At 50.1% G+C, this 8359-nt stretch overlaps 1 protein-coding gene across 19 annotated transcripts in view; it reads left to right on the top strand.

The window, feature by feature from the left end:
• Positions 1-897: 897 nt before the first annotated feature.
• Positions 898-8359, top strand: part of ST6GAL1 (ST6 beta-galactoside alpha-2,6-sialyltransferase 1) — a 143899-nt gene continuing 136437 nt past the window's right edge. For 10 of the 19 annotated variants that reach the window (XM_064275449.1, XM_064275081.1, XM_064275397.1 and 7 more), the window contains exon 1: positions 898-1126. The gene's annotated coding sequence lies outside the window, so the exon portion shown is untranslated. The other 9 variants (XM_064275145.1, XM_064274929.1, XM_064274988.1 and 6 more) reach the window with 6 other exon arrangements.

Here is an 8359-nt window from a genome sequence, read left to right as displayed (position 1 = left end):
AGAAAACTCCAGGCTTAGGCTCCAGGCTTTAGAAGTGGGCACTGTACTGGGTGGCACAAGCTGTGATCTACTGCTAACCTAAAGGTTGGCGGTTTGAACTCATCCAGCAGTGCCAAAGAAATGTCTGGTGATCTGCTTCCATAACGATTCCCATTGCCAGGGAGTAGATTCATAGTGACCTTGTAAAGACAAAGTAGAACTGCCCTGTTGGGTTTCCAAGGCTGTAAATCCTTATGCAAGCAGACTCCCACATCCTTCTCCTGCAGAGTGGCTGGTAGGTTCCAACCACCAACATTTCCATTTGCACCCGAGTGCTTTAACCGCTGCACCACTCATAAAGATTGCAGCCAAGGAGACCCTATGGAGCACACTTCTACTCTGTAATACATAGGATTCTACTCTGAAACACATAGGGTCGCCTCGAGCTGGGTTTGATTTTGGTTTTGATGTTTTTGAGGACCTGGACTATCCCTTCCCTCCACCACACACCCCCAGCCCAGAGCTTGGCACTTCGTGTGCGTGCAGTAGTTGTCTGGGAGGTGATTATTGGTTCTGGTGGCTGTAATCCCTCTCCGGGCTACGGACGAAGGTCGCTTTCAGCCCTCTAGTGAAGTGGTGTTCTGTTTTGGGGAGGTGGCCCCCGTGATGGTCAGTAAGCAGCTCCTCAGAGGCACAAGGAAGGTCATGAGTGCCCAGGGGTAATCTCCAAGTTTGTGCCCCTTCCCCCTGCCGGCATCGACGACGGGGGTGAGGGTGATTCATCACCTGGCCTCGTCTGGCACCCCCCCTTAGACTTGCAAATAAACCCCCCTCTAAACCCCTTGGCTACGCCTGAGCAGCTCCTGCTTGCTCAACAAGCTGTTTCCTCCCGCACCCGCCCCAGCTCCGCCCCCGTGACAGGCAGGAACCTCGCTGTTTTCACCAGCCTCTACCTGCGGCTTCGTCTGCAGACAGCTGGGCGGAGAGCAGTCTCCGCGTGCAGGCGTTCGCGACACCCCTTCCCTTCTGTATTCACCCTTTGAGGCTACCAAGTACGTGCCACGCTCGATGTTAGGAGGCTCTTGCCAAACCCTGCGAAATACATTTTCTTCCGTATTCTGTATTAGAAGAATTCGAGGCTTCGGAGGTAAGTGACTTGTTCACGGTCACCCAGTCAGTCATTAGTTGAGTCAGGATTTCTAGTTCCCACTGGTTAAGACGAAAAGCCCGAGGGACAGTCGATTCAGTTCTCCCGGACCTGAGGGGTCGGATGGAGGCGGAATTTGGGGTTCTGGCCCCACAGCCTTGCCCCTCCCCCTCATTCCTCGGTCCGCCCTCCTTGCTGGGAGGCAGAGTCCGGGCATCACCCCGTGTTCCCAGCGGAATCTGGGCACTGCTTCCTCCGGGGTCCGCTCCCTAGCGACCTCCAGAGGGCGAGGCTGGTTTGGGGCTCAGTGTAGCAGGGGAGCCACCCTTCCCGGCCCTATTTGCATGGCAGAGACGGCTCGCTTCCTCCCCGCCCTTCCGCGGCTCTCTTCTTCCCTCCTTGCGGCTTCCCCACCCCGCATGCCCTGGTCCCCTCTCCTCCCCAGCGGACCCCTTCTCCGGACTCCCGCTTGGGGCTCCCAACTCCCGGGCTCTCCTGAGCCCCTCGAGCGCGGAGTCCGGCGGCACCTGGGGGAGGGGTGTCCTGGGCTGGCCCGGCAAGGGAAGACGCCTGGGGCACTGCCCGGCGCTAACAAAGGGAGCCCGCTGCCGGCCGGCGTGGGCGCGGAGCGGGGTGCAGCAGTGGAGCCGCGGGAGGAGCCGCAGCCTTGGCGGCCAAGACCGCTGCGCGTGAGTAAGGGGTGCGGTGGGCAGTGGCCCGACCCGGGCCCCTGGGAGGACGGATGCAAGGGGGGCAGGAACCCAGAGGAGCGGCGGGGCCCGCGGCGCGTCTAGGACGCCTCAGCCACTCTCGCCGCGGTGGCCGGGGCGCCTTTTGACTGCGGGTATCTGTGCAGTTGTCAGGGCCGAGGGGCCGCTCCGGCTTATTCCGGGCTCCGCGAACCTGAGGACCCACAACAAACCCACGTGCGCGCGGCTCTTGGGGGCCCTCCTTTCACCGTAGCACCGGCAGGACTGGGGCGGGGGGCAGCCCTTGCAGAGCCTTTGCAGACCGGGGAACTGAGGCCCGCGGCGTGGAGGGGGGCAGACACCATAACAAATGCACGTGTTCCCTGCCCTGGAATCCGGGCGCACTGCAGGCCTTTAGGAGCCACCCTGCAGTGTCGTGCCATTGTCTAAGCCGCGGGACCGGGAGAGGCGCCACTTGCTGGAGGAGAGAAAAAAAAAACCCGAGATCAAACCCAGTGCCGTCGGGTCGATTCCGACTCATAGCGACCCTGTAGGACAGAGTAGAACTGCCCCACAGAGTTTCCAAGGAGCGCCTGGCCATCTGAACTGCCGACCCTGCGGTTAGGAGCCGTAGCACTTAACCACTACGCCACCAGGGTGAGAGAGCTAGCCATTTAAAAGGTACCACTTGGGCGTCAGGCCAAACTGCCAGATTCAAAACGGAAAAAAAAAAGCAGCTACAAAAAGGCTCCCCAGGCCGAGATTATCTCCCCTGCCACGGCGCAATCCTTGGGGCGAAGCTGGATGCACTCTCCTCCACCTCACGTCTTCCAAAAGAGAAAAGACCTATTCCTGCGCCCCATTGTCCCCGCAGCCCCGGCAACTGGCTCTGTTGGGGGATGACGAGCGCCGGCCCAGCGTGTAGGAAGAACAGTCCAGTTTAAACCAGCGTGTAGGAAGAACAGTCCAGTTTAAAGATCGCCTGTTTCGCCTGTGCCTTGCCTTACACGTCTTCGTACCTGGTCCACTCTTTCTGCTTGTTAGGTGTTTTCACAAGCAAGACCAGCCGAGGCCTCTTGTTCTAGGCGGCACCGGCAGCGGTACCGTTTTCAGCTTTACCTGAGTTTATCTGAATGACATTATGAGGTCCAGAAAGAGGGGCCTCTTGGTTTTGCTTTTTCCCTGTTTAAATATGCTCAGCTCAGCATTCCGGAGCTTAGTTCATCAGACCTGGTGAGGCAGCTTTGAGAAGGCTCGGGGGATGAACTGGCTTCCTAGGTGATGCTGTTGGTGCAGCATCAAGCCCCTTAGGTTGTGTGAGTGCCCGGTGTGCGCAGGAATGGAGGCTCCTCAGGTGCGTATGAGCCTGCTGAGCAGTGGGGCTGCTGCTTCACCTTGGCTGCAGTGGCTGGAGATGAACTTGTCCCAGAGAACTGGAGAGCCTCCATCCCTACCCAACTGCCACTGAAAGGGTCCAGAGAGCATGTAGTGCACCTTTGTATTTTACAAGTGGGAAACAGCAGAGTTCAGCTGCTTGCCCAGGTTTAAACCTGGTGAGATCAGCAGCACAGAGGGCTTGAGTGTGGGTCTCCCAGCTCCCACAGTGCCCTGTCCTGCCCTGTGACTAAAGGCAAATCCTGGATTCTGTGGTTGGCCTAAAAGGCAGTGGCCTTAGGCAGACCAGAATTAAACAAAGAAAGTAATTCAGATTGAAAGCTGCCCCCTCCTCTTCTCCCTTTTGAGAGTTCTTTATTCAGTTGAGAACAGATAGATTTAGTAATTCCTTACTCTCTATCCTTTCATAAGCTTAGTTATTCTTCTCTGCAGACTGGCCCCTTCCCCTCGAATTGGAATAGGGCCAGCTATTTTTTTTTATGGAGACTTAGCTATTCTGCCTCATCTGAGAGTCAGGAGGCCTTTGTTGGGGAATAAGCATGGCCTGTTGACCTCCGTCCAGCTGGGAAGAAAGTGTCTCTTAGCGGGCTACTTCTGACCACTCAAGGCAGAATAAAGCATTGTTTTCATTGAATTTATTTTTTTATGAGAGTCCTGCGGAAGTAGCTGCTTAGTTTTGCACTTGTCGGAAGAGAAGTTGGAAAAGCAAAAAACACTGCGAGACCAGGTTTCTGCAAAGCTAACTGCCCTCTTGCCCTGGTCCCTGTTACCTCCTAGCTACACTTCTTTCTTTCTGCAGGCTTTCCAGAGCATTTTATTCTCCTAGTAATTCCTCTTGGAAGTTGAGTATAGCTGTCTCATCTGGATGCTAACCATGTAAGAAACTTCACAGATCTCCTGGTCAGATCCGTTTATTTTTCCGGATGGGAAAACGGGCCCAGAGAGGAGGAATGACTTGCCCAAGGACACACAGCAAGTTGTCTGCTTTAGTGCCTTGTTTTTGCTTAAAAGGAAAACTGCTACATCAAACAAGTTGTCGTTGGTACCCCAGAGTAAAGTTAAAGTTATGATGGTTGTTACAACAACACCTTTTAAGTCATAGAATGAATTCCTTGAGGATTTAAACAGGCTTTGATTATTAAAGGAGGCCTAGTGGTGTAGAGGTTAAGAGCTCAGCTGCTTACCAAAATGTCTGCAGTTTGAATCCACTAGCTGCTCTTTGGAAACCCTATGGGGGCAGTTCTACTCTGTCCTCTGGGGTCACTGTGAGCCGGAATCCACTCGAAGACAATGGGTGTGTTTGTGTGTGTGATTATTAAACACCTTGGATCCTGATGGTAGAAATGTTGATGTGTTACCTACAGTATCACTCGTGATCTTTAGTGTTTACTAAATGACTCACTTCACCCTTGCCCAGGGCTAGCCCCACCAGACCCAGTGCTGTCAGCCCAGAGGTGCCTAAATACTCTCTCTTGTGTTTCCCCTGTTAGGGAGCTGCTATGAGTGTTATAAACCCGCCAAACTAAAACCAAGCCCATTGCCATCCAGTCGATTCCGACTCACAGTGACCCTACTACCCTACGGACAAGAGAACGAAACACTGCCCAGTCCTGTGCCATCCTCATGATTGTTGTTATGCTTGAGCCCATTGTTGCAGCCACTGTGTAAATCCATCTTATTGAGGGTCTTCTTCTTTTTTGCGGACCCTCTACCTTGCCAAGCATGATGTCCTTCTCCAGGGACTGATCCCTCTTGATAACATGCCTGTGATGGTTAAGGTTGTGTGTCAACTTGACTGGGCCATGATTCTCGGTGGTTTTGCAGTTGTATGATGTTGTGATCACTTCCATGTTGAGATCTGATATAATGTGATCACCTCCATGATGGGACCTGCTGTGAGTAGCCATTCAGTTGAAAGGGAGTTTCCTTGAGCGTGTGGCTTGCATCAAATATAAATGGACATTCTGGCAAGGTCTGTGGGCTTTTGCTCTCTCTGGATCCCGTAGCTGGCTCCCTGTTTGTCTGATCTCCAGTTCTCGGGACTTGAGCTAGCAGCCTACCTGTGGTCTTGCCTGCCAGTCTTGGGATTTATTGATCTTTGCTGCCTGTGAGCAAGAGCCCTTCTCTCTGACCTGCTGATCTTGGGTTTACCAGTCCCTGTGGCTACATGAATCAGGAGAAGCCCCTATTCTGATGCACAGACTTGGGACATTCCAGCCTCTACAACCGTGTGAGCCATTTCCTTGATATAAATATCTCTGTGTATTTATATGCTTTACTGGTTTTGCTTCTCTATGGAACCTAGCCTAAGACAATGTCCAAAGTATGTGAGATGAAGTCTCACCATCCTGGCTGTACTTCTTCTAAGACAGATTTGTTCATTCTTTCAGTAGTCCATTATGTATTCAGTATTCTTTACCAACACCATAATTCAAAGGCATCAATTCTTCAGTCTTAATCTCTCAATTTCTCCATTTCCCTGCATGTAGTCCCAGTGAAGGATCACATGGTGGACATTTTAAAATCTTCCTCTCATTCTCCTTATTCATTGTCCAGCTTTCACATGCATATGAGGCAATTGAAAACACCATGACTTGGGTCAGGTGCACCTTAGTCCTTAGAGTGACATCTTTGCTTTTTAACACTTTAAAAAGGTCTTTTGCACCACATTTGCCCAATGGAAATGGACATCTTTTGATTTCTTGACTGCTGCTTCCATGGGTGTTGATTGTAGATCCAAGGAAAACGATATCCTTGATGACTTCAATTTTTTCAGTGTTTATCATGATAGTTACTCTTTAGTGTTTACTAAATGGATAACTTCACCCTTGCCCAGGGCTAGCCCAGAGGTCCCTAGATACCCTCTCTTGTGTTTCTCCAGTTAGGGAGCTGCTTTGAGTGTTATAAACCTACAGGCAGTGAGAAGTCAGAAGAGAGAGTCTCCATTTAGTTGCTCAGGCTACTTCCCACTTGGCCTCCAGCTTCCTTCTTTGTACAATGAGAGTCCCACCTGCCTGGTGGTCTGTGCATAGGCTGTTCTGAGGCAGTCTGGTGGAGTGGGAGATACCCTGGCCTTAGAGTCAGAGGAGGGGCCTGGAATCTTCCCACCTCTCTGCTGTGTTACCTCGTCTCCCTCCACATTGTATAAAAAGCAAGGGAAAGAACATGGATGTATTTCCTGGAGTTGTTGTGGCATTAAGTCATAAGACACATGTTTATGTCTGCCTGGGCCTCTTGTCATGCTTGGGTGCTCTACCCTTTTAAGTGGTGGAGAATAATGGGGGGAGGTGACTGTCTGCTGTGGAGAGAATAACCCAGTAGTGTAAGCCCTATATCCTTGGGTGGTGTGGACAGTTTGTGCTCAATTACTCAACTAAAGGTTGGCAGTTCGAACTCACCCAGTTGTACCATGGAAGAAAGGCCTGGTGATCTCCTTCTGTAAAGATGACAGCCAGGAAAACACTGTGGAGCAGTTCTACTCTGTAACACACAGGGCCACCAGGAGTCAGAATCAACTGGATGGCAGTGGGTTTGGTTTTTCTTTTTTAATGCCCCTGTGCTCACATTAGGAGACCTTGCTTAGTCACAAAGAGGCATGAATGCCAAACAAAAAACCAAACCCACTGCCATCAGGACAGAGTAGAACTGCCCCACAGACTTTCCAAGGGGCATCTGGCAGATTCGAACTGCCAACCCTTTGGTTAGCAGCTGTAGCACTTAACCACTACACCACCAGGGTTACCATGAATGCCAGAGGAACTGTATATGAGACATTTGGGTGGTTGTGAAGCATGTGTGTTTCTAAGGCAACGAGACCTCATGAAAAACAAAGAACAAAACCAGAACTTTCACATTCAAGGGAGTGCTATCTAAAGTCATTCCATTGGTTCTTCTCGTATTTACTGACCCAGAGGTTGGGTGGGGCCGGAGTCCTGTACTGGGCCTGGGGTTTCAAAAACAAGAAGGGCCATCCTTTGCCCTGAGCAGTTTACGGTTTTGTTGCAGGCCCCAGTCCAGCTCCACTGCCCTTGCTGAGAATGCATTTGGGTCTCCTCTAGAAAGCGCCCTCAGAAGCCAGAGAAAACCGATCTAATTGATCTCAACACTGACCTCTTGGGTTCCCCTTTTCTTCACCAAGAAAGCCAAGAATAGGCAGTACGAGAAAATGAAAGAAGGGAGATTTCAAAGAGAATGTAGCTATCTACAGATGCAAGGATGTGCTCGCATTAAAAAATCCCAGAAATAACTTATTAATGAAATTCACAGTAGATGTCTGGAACATAAGAGTCCTGGGAATTTGGACAGGAATTAGTTGCTCAGACCTGGTATCAGTGACATGTTCAACAAGAACTGAATTGGGAAAAATGCATTATTTCTTACTTGTCTATGTTTATACTTATTCCTATAGATATACTTTTTGTAGGCGTGTTATAACAGTAAGGAGCCCTGGTGGCAAAATGGTTAATCACTTGGCTGCTAACAGAAAGGTTGACAGTTTGAACCCACCAGCTGCTCCGCAGGAGAAAGATGTGGCAGTCTGCTTCCCTAAAGATTACAGCCTTGGAAACCCTGTGGGGCAGTTCAGCACACAATAACAACAAACAACATCGTGAAAATAGCATATCAAACAATGTGTTTTACCATATTAAAATACTGGGGTGGTTTTCTGACTCATTACCATAAGATTCAGGTTAAACTTGAGGATCAACTTCCATAAGATAGCATCCAAAAGTTGGAATTAACTGGGTCATACGTTAAAGGGTATGATCATTTTAAAGACCCTTCGTAGATTTAATCCCAATTCCACATAAAGTTTTAAAGTAGCTCAGTATTACCTGTTTGGGAACAGTAGAAATTAAGAGCACAGGCAATTCAGGATTTGAACTCTTGCTTACCTGATAGCTGGCCATTGTGTGGCTTTCAGCACTGAGGGAAGCAGGAAATTAATTAAAATGGAACTCCGTAACAAGTGACAAGTGGAAAGAATGATCATTTGCATGATGCATTTAAAAAAAATTTTTGTAATGGAAAATTTCAAACATCCACAAGTGAAAGACAGATATAATGAACCTCCATATACTGTCACCCAGCTTCGACAATCATCAAAACTCACAGCCACTCCTCCACCTCAGATTACTCAGAAGCACGG

The sequence above is a fragment of the Loxodonta africana genome, chromosome 1, assembly GCF_030014295.1.
Source record: "Loxodonta africana isolate mLoxAfr1 chromosome 1, mLoxAfr1.hap2, whole genome shotgun sequence".
NCBI lineage: Eukaryota > Metazoa > Chordata > Mammalia > Proboscidea > Elephantidae > Loxodonta > Loxodonta africana.
This window is presented reverse-complemented; position numbering and strand designations above follow the sequence as displayed.